Source organism: Rhinolophus hipposideros, assembly GCF_964194185.1.
Source record: "Rhinolophus hipposideros genome assembly, chromosome: 10".
NCBI classification, from domain to species: Eukaryota; Metazoa; Chordata; class Mammalia; order Chiroptera; family Rhinolophidae; genus Rhinolophus; species Rhinolophus hipposideros.
In genome coordinates this window covers 4,185,153-4,200,149 of record NC_138056.1, presented here as the reverse complement: position 1 = coordinate 4,200,149, position 14,997 = coordinate 4,185,153, and the positions used below count along the sequence as shown (strand labels likewise).

The following is a 14,997-nucleotide window of genomic DNA, read 5'->3' as shown; positions in this document are numbered from 1 at the left end:
ATTATCCTACGGTGAGCTTTTTCAAAAAATAAATTCAGTGTTCAATGTAAGGGTTATTTGGAGTAGGTCCTTCTTATCCTCAGCTGTAAACTAGGAATAATGCCCAAGAACATAGAGAAGCACTTGTATAACGCTCGCACAAAGGCTCTGTAAGGGAAGATAGATGTCCCTTCTTGCTGTTCTGGAGTGCTGTGACTAAGCAAGTACATATTTAGATACTGTTTTGTTGAGAATGTGTTCTTTTGCTCTTTTGGGCCATAACTAGTCCTCATTCCTGACGGCTCAGTTTTTTGTAATTGTGTTGTTCTTGCTTTCTCTTCAGTGGCCTTAATCAGAATCAGAAGGATTGAAAAGAGGAGACACTTTGGGATAGGATTAGCTTACATGGCTGTTGACTGAAATGTGACTCTTAAGGAATGATTGACAAAAATAAATAGTTTATTATTATTTTTTGAGTCTTGATTTCCTTTTTTGAGGGGGCCCTTCTGGGTCCATTTACTCTGAGAGAATAATCTAATGATACCAACTGCCATAGACTGAACATTTGTGTCTCCCCCAAGATTCATATGTTGAACCCTAATCCTCAGTGTGTTGGTATTGGGCGGTTAGGGCATGAGGGTGGGGTCCTAATGAATGGGACCCCAGAGCGTTCCCTGGCCTCTTCCCACCATCAGAGGACACAGTGAAAAGATGGCCATTTGTGAACCAGGAAGTGGGTCCTCACTGGACACAGAGCCTGCAGATGCTGTGATTTGGACTTCCTGGTCTTTAGAGAAGTGAGAAGTAAATTCTTGCTGTTTATAAGCCATTGAAACAGCTGGATAACGGACTAAGACATCAGCTATTAAATGACATACTATTTATTAGCAAACCCGTGTTTTTTCTCCTTCAGCTTCCATGACGTGATGCTGCTCCCTCCCCACTGTCCTTAGGTAGGTAGTCTGCTCCCTAGCTGTGCCCTTTCTCATGTTTGTCTTGAGCTATGATGGAAAGCTTACAGTTTTCTAGGAATGAAACACTGGGGAAGAATCGCCCCCTTTTGAGCTTCTGTATTCTGTGGGAAGAACCTTTCATCATCCTCATGGATTCCACCATCATCTGTATATTTTTAACTTTCAAAACAAACATCTCTTTATGGCCTCGTTAGCTTTTTCTCAAGGGTATCATGTCATAGTTTGTCAAGATACGTTAAATTCTTTCCAGGCCAGGATCAGGAGCTCTTTGTCTTCATTTCTTAAACTATACCTTTCTAACTTCTCCTTCACCATCAACACCCTCTCTCAGTACCCACAGACTTAAATCAGTTTTTTCCCCCTACTTCTCTCCGTATATTCTTTCACCCAGCCTGCTTAATTATTTCTGTAATTAAATTGGCTAATGTCTCTAGCCACTGGCACCATATTTAAAGCCTTGATTACTTTATATTAGATTCATAAATTATTGAAGCAGGAAGAAAGTTTAGAGTTAATTTAGTCTAATTCCTTTATTTTATAGGTGAAGAAATGGATTCTCGGGTTAAATAACTTAAGTCACACAGCTAGTGAGTAGCTGATGTAGTGCTCTGCTCTCTGCATTTACTGTCCCTTCCCAGTCTAGCATTCTTCTTAAAAAATTTATTAAAAAATTGTTTTGGTCAAAGTTTTACACATTCACAGTTAAGAATAAGCTAGGCCTAGGAGTTTGGATAAGATGAACAGCGATTCTTAGCCACCCCACCTTTTTTTACCCTTTCCTGAAGGCAGCTATGATATTTTGAACTCTTTTAGCCAATTAAATAATAAATATTTACCTCTATGTGTCTGAAGAGTGTGTACTGCATGCATGCTTGCCGAGGGTTTTAGTTTTAAGCATATCTATTGATTTGCCACTATGAAAAGATACGGAATATAGGATTAGCTTTCTCTTCTCCCCTCACTGCACCCTCCTCCCCACATTTTATCTTCCTTATCCTTCCAATATCGTTTTATTGCAGTTTTAGTCAAATCAACATTTAGGTTTATCATTATGACCCTGTGTGCTATTTATAATGTTAAGTGGTAAGTTATAAAATACTTTACTAAACAACTTTTGGTTTTCCTTGGAAATGTTGCATCACTTAAAAAAAATATGTATTAATCACTAATTTAGCCTCAAGCTTTCAGCCAGTTACATGGTTAGGTATTCCATCATCATTATCTTTTTGGAGAAATCTGTGCTTACTCCAGTGGGGACTGCTTACTTGCCCTGCTGGGAACACAGTTGTCTCCTGGGGTGATGGGGTCGGGTGTCTTTTTGCCTCTCTCCTACATTGAATCTCCTGTTTCTGTATTCTCTGTTGTCTCTCTTGTTGCTCTTCCCCTTGTTTAAGTGACGCACAGTCTCCAGTAGTTTTCTGCGAGAAAGGGGTGTAGGAGGCAAATCCTTTGAGTCTTCCTGTGTCTCTCTGTATTCTTGATTGAAAGTTTCACTGGGTATAAGTTTCTGGATTGGAAATCGTTTTCTTTTTGTTAGCCTGCTAATTGTCCTCTGTGCCCTTTAAAAGAGTACCAGTTTTTACTTCATGGATGCATCATCTTCTCTTTCTGAGGATATCAATTTTACTTTTATGTTCTCTTTGTCCGGTATAGTCTTTCCTCCAACTTGCCTTGTCTGTTTTGCTCGAGGCCTTTCACGACAGAGCTTTCCTGAGACGTAACCCTTTGGTTTTCATTCATATTTAAAAGTCAGGGATACACACAGATAACACATAGAGTTGAATCACATGAAATTTCTGTCTTTCCCAGCTTTGTCCACTATCTATGAGCATACTTAGCTCTCAGGTCTTCATTTCTAAATAACAGTGTCCACTAAAAGGAACCAGGGCCCCTTGGAGAAATGGCTGATTTCAGAGCTGAGGCAGAGAACTTACAAGATGAATCTGGAACTTGTTATGCCAGGAAATAAGGAAGTGCTCAAAAACTGAGAAACACGCGAGTCTGCTCGATGGGGCTCCCACTGGCAAATCTGGGGCAGCTTGATCATCAGAATGAATAATGACATTAATAATAAAATAAGTCTCTGAGTCCATGCTGCTAGCCGATTAAGGGAAGAACGAGTGGGGAGAAGGGAACATACCTTACTGAAGTTAGAGTGCCACCTGGTAAATGCAGAAGGAATAATAGATTTACCAAAAAACCCGTCGTTTTATAATTGTCAGTGTAACATGCTTCAGACAAGAATTGCCAGTGAGTACTAAAACTCTCAGGTGAATGTTTTAAAAACGTAATCTCAAAATATCTTCCCACAGATAACTTACTATTTAATTACTAAGGGAAAAAGTGGTTATTTTGCAGTGGAGAAATATGGCAAATTTTAACCAAGTGATCAAAATTATTACCAATAACGGAACAAGTTGACATCGTCTTGTCTATGTGATACTCTAGGAAAAGAACAAAACTTCATTTATGTAGTATTTCTTTCAGAGATGCATATATACCCTGTATTCTTCAAAGATGTCAATGAAATGGAAGACAAAGAAATGCTAAAGAACTGTTTTGGATGAAAGGAAATAAAGGAGACATGACGTTAGGTGTGACACAGGATGCTGTATTGAGGGGAAGGGGGATTGCGGTAGGGACCTTATAGAGCAATCGGCAGAACTGGAATATGAACTATGTAACCCATATTTGACGATGAGTAGATTAAGTTCTTGATTTTTGACATCTGTACTCTGGTTGTGTAAGAGAATATCCTTGTTCTCAGGAAATACACAGGGAACTGTTTAAGGGTAAAGGACGAGTTGGCTGCAGTAAAACAGGTATTTGGGATGTATGTGGGGGGGGGGGTAAAGCAACAGTGACACAGTGATGGATGTGAATCCACGTGAAGGCTCTGGTGGAGTTTTCTTGTGCTGCCATTGAACTGTTCTGCAAGTTTACAATGAAAAGGCCTTTTTATTTTTTTAGAAAAATTGGAGTGGTTGGTTGGAGGCTCTGTCATAGGTGGGGCTCAGTGCCGTGGACTTCCCAGCAGTGACGAGTTGAGCTCCTTTGGTTGGGACGCCCCCCAGTGTCTACATTTTCAGGTCTTTTTCCCTTGAGGTCGGATCATTCAGAAGATACCTTTCAGTCGTCAGCCTGGGAGCTCGGGAGCTCTATGGGTAGGAGGAGCTGGCTCGGGCCGGGGCTGTGTGGCAGCATTCGTGCTGCAGTTCACACAGCCCTGTGTTTGCAGTGTGGCAGGCTCGTCCCCGCTGCTCTGGGATCGCCCAGCTCAGAGACTTTCGGGCTTCCCTTTTGGGCTTCCCCGTCATCTGCTAGGGTTGGGAGGGCAGGAGAGGGCAAGCAGATTTAGGGATCTGCGTGTTCATTGAATAACTTTCAACCAAGATTCCTCTGCTTCCTTCCAGCACCCCTTTAATTTTGTTGTCTTCTCCTGGTCCTTGTGGGTTGTGCCTTTAAAAAACAACCAAAACAGGTTTTCTGTTGTTTTGTTTTTTGTTTTTTGTTTTTTGCTGTAGTCTAGAGACGTTTCAGTGTGTGTGCGGCATACACTGTCCAGGAGACCCAGTACTGCACGACCCCACCGTTCCATGCTGTGTTCCGTCTTTGGGTCTCGATTCTCATAGTCTCACACTTCCGAATAACCACATTTCTTACCGTCAGTAACGTAGCCCCAGTCTCGCCAGCGAGTCGTCTTAAGTGACAAGACAGGGAACAGTTAGCCAAAGCCTGGATTCCAGGAAGCGGGTCGTGTCTCCGCATCCTGGAGACAGCTTAGTTAGCACCTGGATTCCTGAGGCCGGGACCAGCCTGCGTGGTGGCTGCTCTGTCTTCTGGCCTCCCTGGTGGGAGCGAGCGGCGCGGTGGGCCAGGCAGCTCGGTACAGCTCTGCTGGGAGTCTGTGCTCCACTGGCCTGCCAGTGGGGGAAGTGATTGCAGGTCAGCTTCGGGGGTCCTGCAACCACTGGAATTTAAACGCCAAAGTGTGTGTGTGTGTGTGTGTGTGTGTGTGTGTGTGTGTGTGTGCGCATTTTATGAAGTACTTAACTTCATTTGATTCTTAAAGGAATCTGGAACTCCTAACAGAGGATGGTGGTGATGGAACTAGAATTACCTGTGACACTTAGTGTGCACTTTTTATATGAACACGTTAAGCTTTTTGTGTATAAGGACTGTAGCAGTTTATGGTGACAGCTCTGTTGTGATTTAAAGCAAAAAAGTTAGATGATCAATTGTACTTTTTCAAGCGTATATTCAAAACGCATTTGACTTAGAATTAAATATTCTTTTTGTGTTAACCCAGGTTTGCTACTGGTTTTGTTTGTCTTAAGAAGCAGTTAGCATTGTTTCTGTTTTATTCGGGGGAAAATGTTGAGATGGTAACTTGGTATGATTTCTATGGAAGAGAGGCATTATCTGTGAGGCTTTTTTTTAAAGATGTCTTGTAGACTGCATTCTTAGGGGATTTCTCATTAGTGAACTATCCATAGTTTGGGTCTTTTTCTGCAGTAGTAAGTAAATGAAGTGCCTTGAGGATAGTTGACAGTTCGTCCCTGTGTAGTGTTGGTTAATTGACATTAAGGCAGCTAGTACTTCAGTGACTAGTGTTCTGCTCCCACAGTTCCTAGAAAAGTTAGGATTCTTTAACAGTAGGACATGGGGCTACTTGGGGGCATTTAGAGGGAGACACTTAAAATTTGTTTTCGTATTTTAAAGTATGATGCCGTTGCAGCCAACCCTGTGTTGGGTAAGAACATCACTGATGTTTTCATAATACAAAGATAACATGTATTTCTTTCTAATTTGCTCACTGATAATGCTGGTGTGGTGCCTCTTGCTTCTGGGTTATTGAGTAGTATAGGATTAAGGCTGAACTAGGTGGGTGACAGTGCCTCTTCTCCTGTTTGACATAGAAAAAAGTTCAATTAACTAGAACTTTTCAGCCCTCTGAAGTGTAGCTCTGTGGGAATCAAGACCCTGAACCAGTATCCTTAGTGGCAACTGTCATCAGCCCAGAAGAGAACATGTTGTGATGATGTGCTCTTTTCTTCTTTATAGGAGAGCTGCTGTTTCATGTCCAGTCCCGCTTTTGCCCTGCTAATCTGCTGATGCAGTAAATTGGAGACAGCCGTTGCCAGGATAATCTGTAATGGGCAAGGAGCCACCGAGAAGAAAACATTTCTTTTAGTTTTTAAACTTGGTTTGAAAGGTAAGACTATTAAGAGTACAGGAGTTTGCTTCCGTGAGTTACATGAAGGCAAGCGGTGTCGTGTCACGAGACCCTGGAGTCGGGTGGACCAGGGCTGGGCCATCTCCGAGCAGGTACAGTATGGTTCTGTGGCCAGTGGATTTTTAGGAAGGTAATTGCTCTGCTGTGTCTTACAATCTGCAGCACCCATGTGATTTCCAGTTTCGTGAGGGGGGGTGGGGCGGGGGCAGTGAGCTGGGCCCCAAGGACCAGCCAGGGCTAGGAAACTGGAGTAACATGCATAGTGCTTCTAGGCCACCTGGCTGTGTGTGTGTGTGACAGGGGGGGGGAGGGGAGAAAAGGAGAAAGGGAGGGGCGGGAGGGGTTTTGTTTTATAAGACAAAGGCCATCTGGCTTCTAGCCAGACACCGGACTTTTTTTGAGTCCCGATTGTTATCACTTTGGAACTCTTTACTGAAAGTTTCTTAAAGACCAGAGGGTTGTCTTTGGATGTTTGACTTTTGGCTCAGTTGGCACATAATAGGAAGTGGCCCAGTAGGGCCTTTTGGGGACGTGCACATGTTCTTAATTCATTTTCATTTGCTCCATTGTATCTCAAGGGGAAAGTGGGTATAAACTGTTTAATGACCTGCCTTTCACAATCCATCTGTGAGACACTAGGGTTGTTCTACTGTGACAGATCTCACTTCTCATCCCTGGGCCATGTTTCCTGGGCAGAAATACCACTTTGCACGTGCCCTTGCCGCCCCTCAGGATGACTCCTCCACCCTCAGGCCACCCCTGTGCTTACGGGGGAGCTCCAGCCCTTGCCCTGAAACTCAGGTTCTTCTGACTTCTCCAGTTTGACCTCCTTGTTATTCTGCATAAATCCCCGGTGGGGAAAATTCCCTCTGAGTGTTCATTCACCTCGGGGCACCTTGTTTCATGGTTTGGTTTGGTTTGTTTTGGTCCTGGGGCCCAGCCCTTCTCTTTCTCCACCCAGGGATATGTTCTTACCCTGTGGGCGAGGCCTCTTCAGTTTCCCACTTGCCAGACTGAGTGGAGAACTCAGATTTAAGAAGTTGGCATGGTAGTTACAGACTGTGATCTGACCGTTAGGTTATTTATAATGAAGAAGATAGTTGGCAGTGCACATGATCTGTTTGCCTTGGTCAGCAGTTGGTTCGGAGCTGGGGGTGGTAGAAAGAAGGGCACTAGTTTCGGACCCCGCAGAGACCTTTAACTTCAAATCACTTGATTATTTTAGAGGTTGAGCACGTTTTTTGATGTTCCTTGGATAATTGTATATCTGTAAAATATAACATTTGTCCATTTGTCTGTTGTGACACTGGATTTTGAAAAACAATTTTTAGAACTTTTTCTGTAATACTATACATACTAGCTTTTTAAAAGTCGAGATATAATTGACATAACATTAGTTTCAGGTGTCCAACATAATGATTCTATATTTGTATCTATTTTGAAGGAAGTGTATCTATTTGTATCGCCACAGGAAGTCTAGTTAACCATCTATACGCACACATAGTTACACATTTTTTTTCTTGTGAGAGCACTTTTAAGATCTATTCTTATAAGACAACACAGTATTATAAACTGTAGTGACCATGCTGTACATTCCATTCCATGACTTAACTTATTTTGTAACTATAAGTTTATACCTTCTGACCCCCCCCACCCCATTTTGCCCACCCCCATCATATGATTTCATTATTGTTCTGTGTATTTGATTTCATGGCTTCCAGGGCTCAGCTCTCACTTTTTTTGCCAACCCTTTCTGTACAGTCCACTTCCTTTGTAGTCACTCCTTTGTATACTCTTCGAGTACCTCATGAAATTATTTTAGGGTTATTTCTTCTCTTTAAGTAGATTTTAAGTTCCCAGTGAGCAAGGAGTTTTGACTTCTGTTTTATGTCTTTAGTACTTTTTAAGCATTTTTAAGACTTTGTCTCCCCTTTTCCCTTTTCTTTTTTGTTTCTTTTGTGTCGCTTTGCTGACAGAGACTCTTAGCTTTGGTAGCTTATAGAACAAATCCTTATGTTTGGCTGTATTCCTCCCTTTCATTTTTTTCTCTCCCCTCTGTTCATCAGCAAGTTGTTTCACACTAGACTGGTGAACTCTTCTCTTAAGAAGTTAGCTACCCAGAAGTCTCCAGGAGTCCTAGAATCAATCTAGATGACTGAGAAGAGGGCAGCATGGAGGCAGAGGGTCCTTTAGACCAGGAGTTGTCTAACTGAACTTTGTTGCAAAGGCCCAGGTAGTAAGTATTTTAGGTTTTGTGGACCAAGAGACTATTATGAAGGTACGATATAACAAGAGAGAAGACACATTTTTACAGAGTTTACTGATGAAATTCAAAATGTAGAAATAATTGCGTTTCATTTTCTGTAATACAGATCTGATGAGAAGAATGGAGTTCTTTTCTAGGGGGTAGCATTTCACCTGAGTGATGTTCAAAGTTAGAGCTCCCCTCCAAATCTATTGCAGATAGTCACCTAATGTATTAATGCGGATCAGTAATGAGGTTTTACAGATTTTTCATCTTTAAAAATGTCTCTGTACACAGGTAGGTGCCGTCACATTCTGATAGTGTCCCGGAAGCATATGAGGTTAGTTGAGTATATTCACCACTTGGGGGTCATTGATAGAAATCTGTTAATTTTTTCTCTTGCCATTTGCCTTTTAGCACGTAGATTAATTTCCAGTGAAAGCTCCTCACTTGCATAACTAAATGGATTCTGAAATAGAGAAATTTCCTTCGCACTTGCATTCAGGTCTGAAAATGGTGTTTTAACTGTGGTTTGAGTTCAGAAAATGTATCCACTGCAAATTTGTATGGGAATGAAGATCTTCTCATTTTAACTTGTGACAGCATGGAAAGTGAATGAAACAGCCTGAATGTATGATCCAAACAAAGTTAGTGTTGAAATATACCCCATTCTAAGTTTTGCAGGTTAGTGCTGGAATTTTAGGTTGTATTAGCCTTGTGATTTTAGGTTGCATTCATTAAGAAACATAAAGATTTGAGCAAAAGCAAATTTCCAGAGCCATCCATTGTTCAGTAGTAGTGGATAAGGACTGTTCTCATTCAGAAAAATGTCATCCTTGGCCCTGAGCTCAAAAAGTTGCAAAAAATCTTAACCCTTGATAAGCCATTTAAGCTGTTGTGTGATAGGACAAGTCAGGAACTAATGATGGTTAAGTAGAGGGGAGTAAATTAGTTCAGTAATGTCAAATTCGTGTTGACATTACCAGTTCAGTAACATATGAGGAATTTTTAAATTCTCCCAAAGTGCCTGATGATGAAAGTAGAAAGCATAACCATAAGCTTTAAACACTTAACATTTTGGAAATTTGTCCAATGAGCCGGTTCTGCTCTACACACAATTTAACCACCGTCAGTTGTGGCACATTATACAGATTCTACAGCATGTAGTAGTGATTTCATCTTTTCTCAGCTTCTCTGGAAACATGCTGCCTGTAGTTGTTTCAGGTGGACTGTTCATAGAGGCTAATTCTTCATCTCTTCAAACTCCCATGTAAATGACAGCTGAGGTGTGTCAGTCAGACCTGTGAACTCACCAAGAATCAAAGGAAACCATGGGCTTCGTTGCTTGGCTAGTAAGCCATTCAGAAACCAACTTTGAACCTTCATTTTCATATTTTTTGTGTGTGAAGAAATTCTGCTTTATCAGATACTCCATTTTAAATTCTGTAAGTTTTCTGACTGTTGCTTTCCTGTGAGTTGGGGCTACTGCGGTTGGACTGTTTAGTCCAGTCATGCTGACACAGAGTGTATTTATTCTGTGAGCACCGGTGTGTATGATGGCATGATAACCACTGCTCTGCCATCACATTCCACAGCGGAACAGTCGACGTGCCACTGGGCCATAAAAGCACACATGTGAAGTCCAGTTTTCCTTCTCCGCTTTTGACACATTGGGACTGCAGAGTGATGATAAAATGAAGCCAGATGTTGCAGTACAACACGTGGCCCTCTGGACACCGCTGGGTTACACCTGTGTCGCTGCGGTTTGTAGAGCGCCTGGCCGAGCTGCGGTGCAGAGTGACGGGAGCACCACACGTGGTGTCTGTCGCAGCTCCTGAGCTCTGCCCTGGTCTCATGAAAACAGCCAGAGACAGGGCATAAATGAGTGGTGTGGCTGTAAGCTTGTGGACACTCAAATTTGAATTTTATAGAATTTGTACAAGTCATAGAATATTCTTTTGTTACCCTGCCAAACACACACACACACACACACACACACACACACACACACACACAGCTCAGAATGCCCCTTAAAAATAAGGGGCAGATCAGACCTGGCAATCTCAGTACTGTACCCCCCCCCCCCCCCCCCCGGGGTCCCAGTTTCTGGAATTGATTTACATGCTGATGGAAGAAAGAATGGGGTGAAAAGGGACCTGACCACGAACAGGTACCAGAGTGGTTTTTGTTGTTGTTGGTTGGTTTGGTTGGTTGGATTTTTGTTTCTTTGTTTGCTTGTTTTTTGTTTGTTTTGTACACGGAATCTTAAGTGTATGCAGTCTTATTTTTGTATATGAGTTGACAAGTTAGTGAATCTTTCGCAATATCTTGATTTCAGATTGAGCTTACATTAGTGGAGCCCATACTAAGTACCAGGGATTGTCCTAAGTGCTGTTATATTTTCTTTTCATAATTTCTTATTTTGTTATACATAGGTATATGGTTTAAAAAGTCAAACAGTATCACAAGGTTTAGAACAAAAAATAACAGTCGTCTGTTCCTTTTCGCCCATCCTGTCTCTTCCTCATCCCTCAACTACCCGCTGGGGGCTGCTACCTTCCCCTCTGAGCAGTTTTCTCGTATTTACGTCCTTCCACATTTCTAAGTAAAATGTACCCCTGTAGGTAGCGATTTCTGATCTGTCTGACGTTTAACTATGAAGGTGAAGGTTTAGCTTTTAGCACAACTAAAAGCTCCTCCCTCCCCCATCTTCCAACATAATTAAAGCACAACTTTGGTTAGAAATGAATATTAATTGGATTTATATTTTGGTTTATTATCCCCTAACTCTCTGGCTTAATTTGCACAGTTCTCAGTGTGGTCACATGTCTGGCACATCGCCTCCTTGTCACATCCTGTCCAGATCCCTCGGCCTTGTGCCTGACTCTGGGCCGGTTCCTCTTGACTTTCCCGGGAGCTGCAGGTGTCCCCCTCACCTTTCTGCTGGCACTCATCGTTGTGTGCTGTGTCCCTGGTTTCGTGTATGCCATGTCCTTCCCTCAGGGCTTGTTGCCGAGCTTTGATGAAGCGCATTCTCCAGTAGCGTTCTGAAAAAGTGAATAAATATTTCAGACCTTTCATGTCTGAAAACTTTTTTTTGCCAAAATTGCTATTGAGGAAGCTGAGATCGGTCAGATTTCCATTCCTTTTACAAGTCTTTTTCCGGCTAGAAAAGTATAGATCCTCTTTATCTCTGGTGCCGTGGAATTTCACACCACCTTAGAGGATCTGTTTCACCATAGACTGTGATGGCATGTGCAGGTCCTGAGGGCAGAGTCACATTCTTTACGCTCTGAGAATTACTTTTGTTTGTTTTCATGAGAGGGCTTGGTTGTGGATTCTAGTGTGTTCTTCTAAAACTTCTATTACTTGGATGCTAGACTTCCTGAATTATTTCTCCATTGTCTGGCTTTCCATAAATTTGTTGGCATTCTCCTTGGCTGTTGTTGCCTTTTCTTTGTCCTTTATTATTGTTAGAGAGTTCCCAGAGGAGTGGAGAACTCTGGGGTTCAGCCCACTGAGCGTCTGGAAGGTTGCGTCCACCTTTCTCTTTTCTCGCCGAGGCTCCCTGTCAGGCCCGATGTAGGCAGGCCTTGCCGATCAGACGGGCTCTGAGAAGAGATTTGTCAGACTCCACGGTGATCACTTAGTGTGGCCTTCCTCTCCGGATCGGAAACTCCTCTGCCTTCCGTCGCCCTCCCGGAGGCTCCCCCAGGCTTTAGCAGCGCCCCTCAGGCCCTCGCTGTTAGCAAGTTCTGGCTTCTGCCCACAAGCAGCCTGCTTTAACTCACGGGCTGTCTCGTGTAGCTCTACACGATGGTGTGAAAGAGCCGAGTGCTTATCACCCATGAACACGCCGGGCGTCCTTTGGCCACCCTGCTCATCTCCTAGGGTGCCATGGTATTGCCCGGCATAGCATGGTCTACCCAGGGCAGGCTGCAGGATGAGGGCTTCCCATGGGCCCCGGCGCCACTCATCACTGACCACACCCTGTCACTGCTCTGCTTAGTCACATCGTAACATGACTTGGCATTGAGCTTGTCATCAGCTGAAATCTCAGGACTTGTTTCTTTCTTCACTTGAACAGTTTTCTTACACCTGCCTGGTGTTCCGCCCCAAGTGTGTTTTGTAGTTTTTATCCACAAAGGACTTTAGCCGTGGTAAGTAAATTTCTCTTAGTTTCATCACGTGTTTTGGAAGCTGATTCTCTCATGTTGTCTGTGCATTTGGATAAGCCTGCAGCATCCTGCTGAATCAACACTGCTACAGCCGCTGGCCGTAGGAGCTGTCACCACCCAGCCAGCTTGTCTGTGAAGTGATTCTTTGCCCTGTACGGGAAGACACACGGTTCCCATTCGTGAGTGTCCTGAAAACCAGTAGATTACAGGCTGGCCTCCTGCAGGCCGCAGCACACACCCCGCTGGCCGGGCGCGGGCTGGGACTCGCCGTTACTGCTGCTCACCAGCTGTCCCCACACGGGCTGTGTGGCAGCGCTACACTGGAAAGAGCACAGGCTGGAGCTTGGCAGACCTGGGTTCGAGTTCCGCTTCTGGCCAGCATGGGGACCAGCTCTGGTCTTTGATAGGTCATCTGACCTCTCAGCATCTTAGTGTTTCCATCTGCAGAATGAAGGGTTGTTGTGCGGTAGGGATGCTGTATCTAACGCATCAAGTCCAGAGCCTGCTCTGTGATAGGCACTTCGTAGGTGGGAGCTGCTATCAACCATGTTTCTCCTTTTATTTTTTTTTAAATAAATTTTATTGGGGAATATTGGGAGACAGTGTGTTTTTCCAGGTCCCATCAGCTCCAAGGTGTTGACCTTCAATCTAGTTGTGGAGGGCACAGCTCAGCCCCAAGTCCAGTCGCCGTGTTCAATCTTAGTTGCAGGGGGCGCAGCCCACCATCCCATGTGGGAATTGTTGTTCAGAGCTCGCGCTCTTACCACCTGAGCCATCCGGCCGCCCACCATGTTTCTACTTTCAATAGGAAGTTCCAGTGTCAAGACAGGTAATGTTTTTGTGGAATCGCGAGAAGAGCTTGAAGGTTGCTTGTCACAAGGAGCTATCAAGACTGTCACAACTATTCTCACGTTCTGCACTGAACTTGTATTCCTGAGCCAACTGTTGAGTCCCTGAATCTGCTTTTCCTTTTCTTGTGCACGAGGGTGCACCCCGGTAGAACATTCATTAAGGACAGTGCTTTCTAGACGCGTACCGTTCATCACTGTGGGTCTAAGATCCGTGGAGAGAGCCCTGAATGCTTTATGGTCGTGCATGGTCTCATGCAAGTTTGCTGGGTGAGCTTTTTTGACCAATTTGTCTATTCTGTGTTCTTTTACTGAATTGGTTAGAGATTAACGAGGACGGTTAGCTCATTCTTAACCTGAAGCCTGTTTCTTTGGGACTTTTTTCCAAAAGTATCTCAGTATGCTCTAGAATTTGTACCTGATTTAGAAAGGCTGTTTTCTTGGGGCACCCTGTCTGTAACGGACATATGAATAATCAAGTGGCCACTGTCCCTTGATTCAAATTGGGTGACTCACAAACTGCTGATAACCTGCTTTTACTTAGTTAAAACTTAGTTGAATTGGATTTTCCAAGTGTTCGCCTCACTCCATGCTAGAGCAGAATTCCCTTCCTAGCTGAGCAGTTGTCATACCGTCCCTCCCTTGCTCGGGATCCCCCTTCCTCCCTACAGTTTTAGAGACTTAAAAATGCCTTTGTTTTATTGCAGATAGAGGCTGTACTAATCACGTCATATTTCCTCTTGCTCCCCAGTTACATGTTACTTCTTTCACATTTGTTGATGGTCCTACCTGGTTTCAGATAGTCAGAAAATCCTGAATGCTTGAGATGGAAAACTATCCACAGCCCATAAGAATTTTCTGATTTGACTTTGACATTTATTATACTTTCTTACCTACACCCTCCCCTCCATCATGTGTGTATTTGAGTGCATGCATGCGTGTGTACACACACACACACACACACACACACACACACACACACACACAGGATGTATAGATCCAGCTGGGTTTCCCTTGTCTTTATTCCTTTGACCTCTGAAAGGTTCCTGGCAAATCTGGATTACCATCGTGTCATCCTCATTATTTGTCTTTTTTCACCAACCCCCCCAGTCTCACTTAAAAACAAAAAACAAACAACAACAAAAAACCCCAAAACTTTTTAAAAAAATAAGTCATGCTTTGCATATGGAATTTATGCACAGAAATTCACGTACATTTGAGTTTTCATAACGAGAATTTGGGGAGGAACACATTACTTGTTCTAACGTGGACGAGGTGACCATAGTAAGGCTGGCTTTTCTTTGATTGGCAGTTGGCTTTTTAAATATAAAGGTGACATGGGTGATAAGATCGTACCCCTCACCGTGTGGTGTATGTGGAGTTGTCCCCGGTGTGGGGTAGGCATTCGCTTTCTGAGGGTCATGGATTTCCCAGGCCGCTCAGAATACCAAAGGCAAGCACCAGTTTGTATTGTCCGATAGCAAAGCACAACCAGAAAGGAAGGATTAGGCTTGGACGAGGCAGAATTGTGGTTGAA

General features: G+C 43.4%; 1 protein-coding gene across 31 annotated transcripts in view; it reads left to right on the top strand.

The window, feature by feature from the left end:
- PPP6R3 (protein phosphatase 6 regulatory subunit 3) overlaps positions 1-14,997 on the top strand; it is a 121,311-nt gene that overhangs the window by 25,175 nt on the left and 81,139 nt on the right. For all 31 annotated transcript variants that reach the window (XR_013994337.1, XR_013994338.1, XM_081064586.1 and 28 more), the window contains one exon: positions 6,018-6,168. The gene's annotated coding sequence lies outside the window, so the exon portion shown is untranslated. The remainder of the gene's footprint in view (positions 1-6,017; positions 6,169-14,997) is intronic.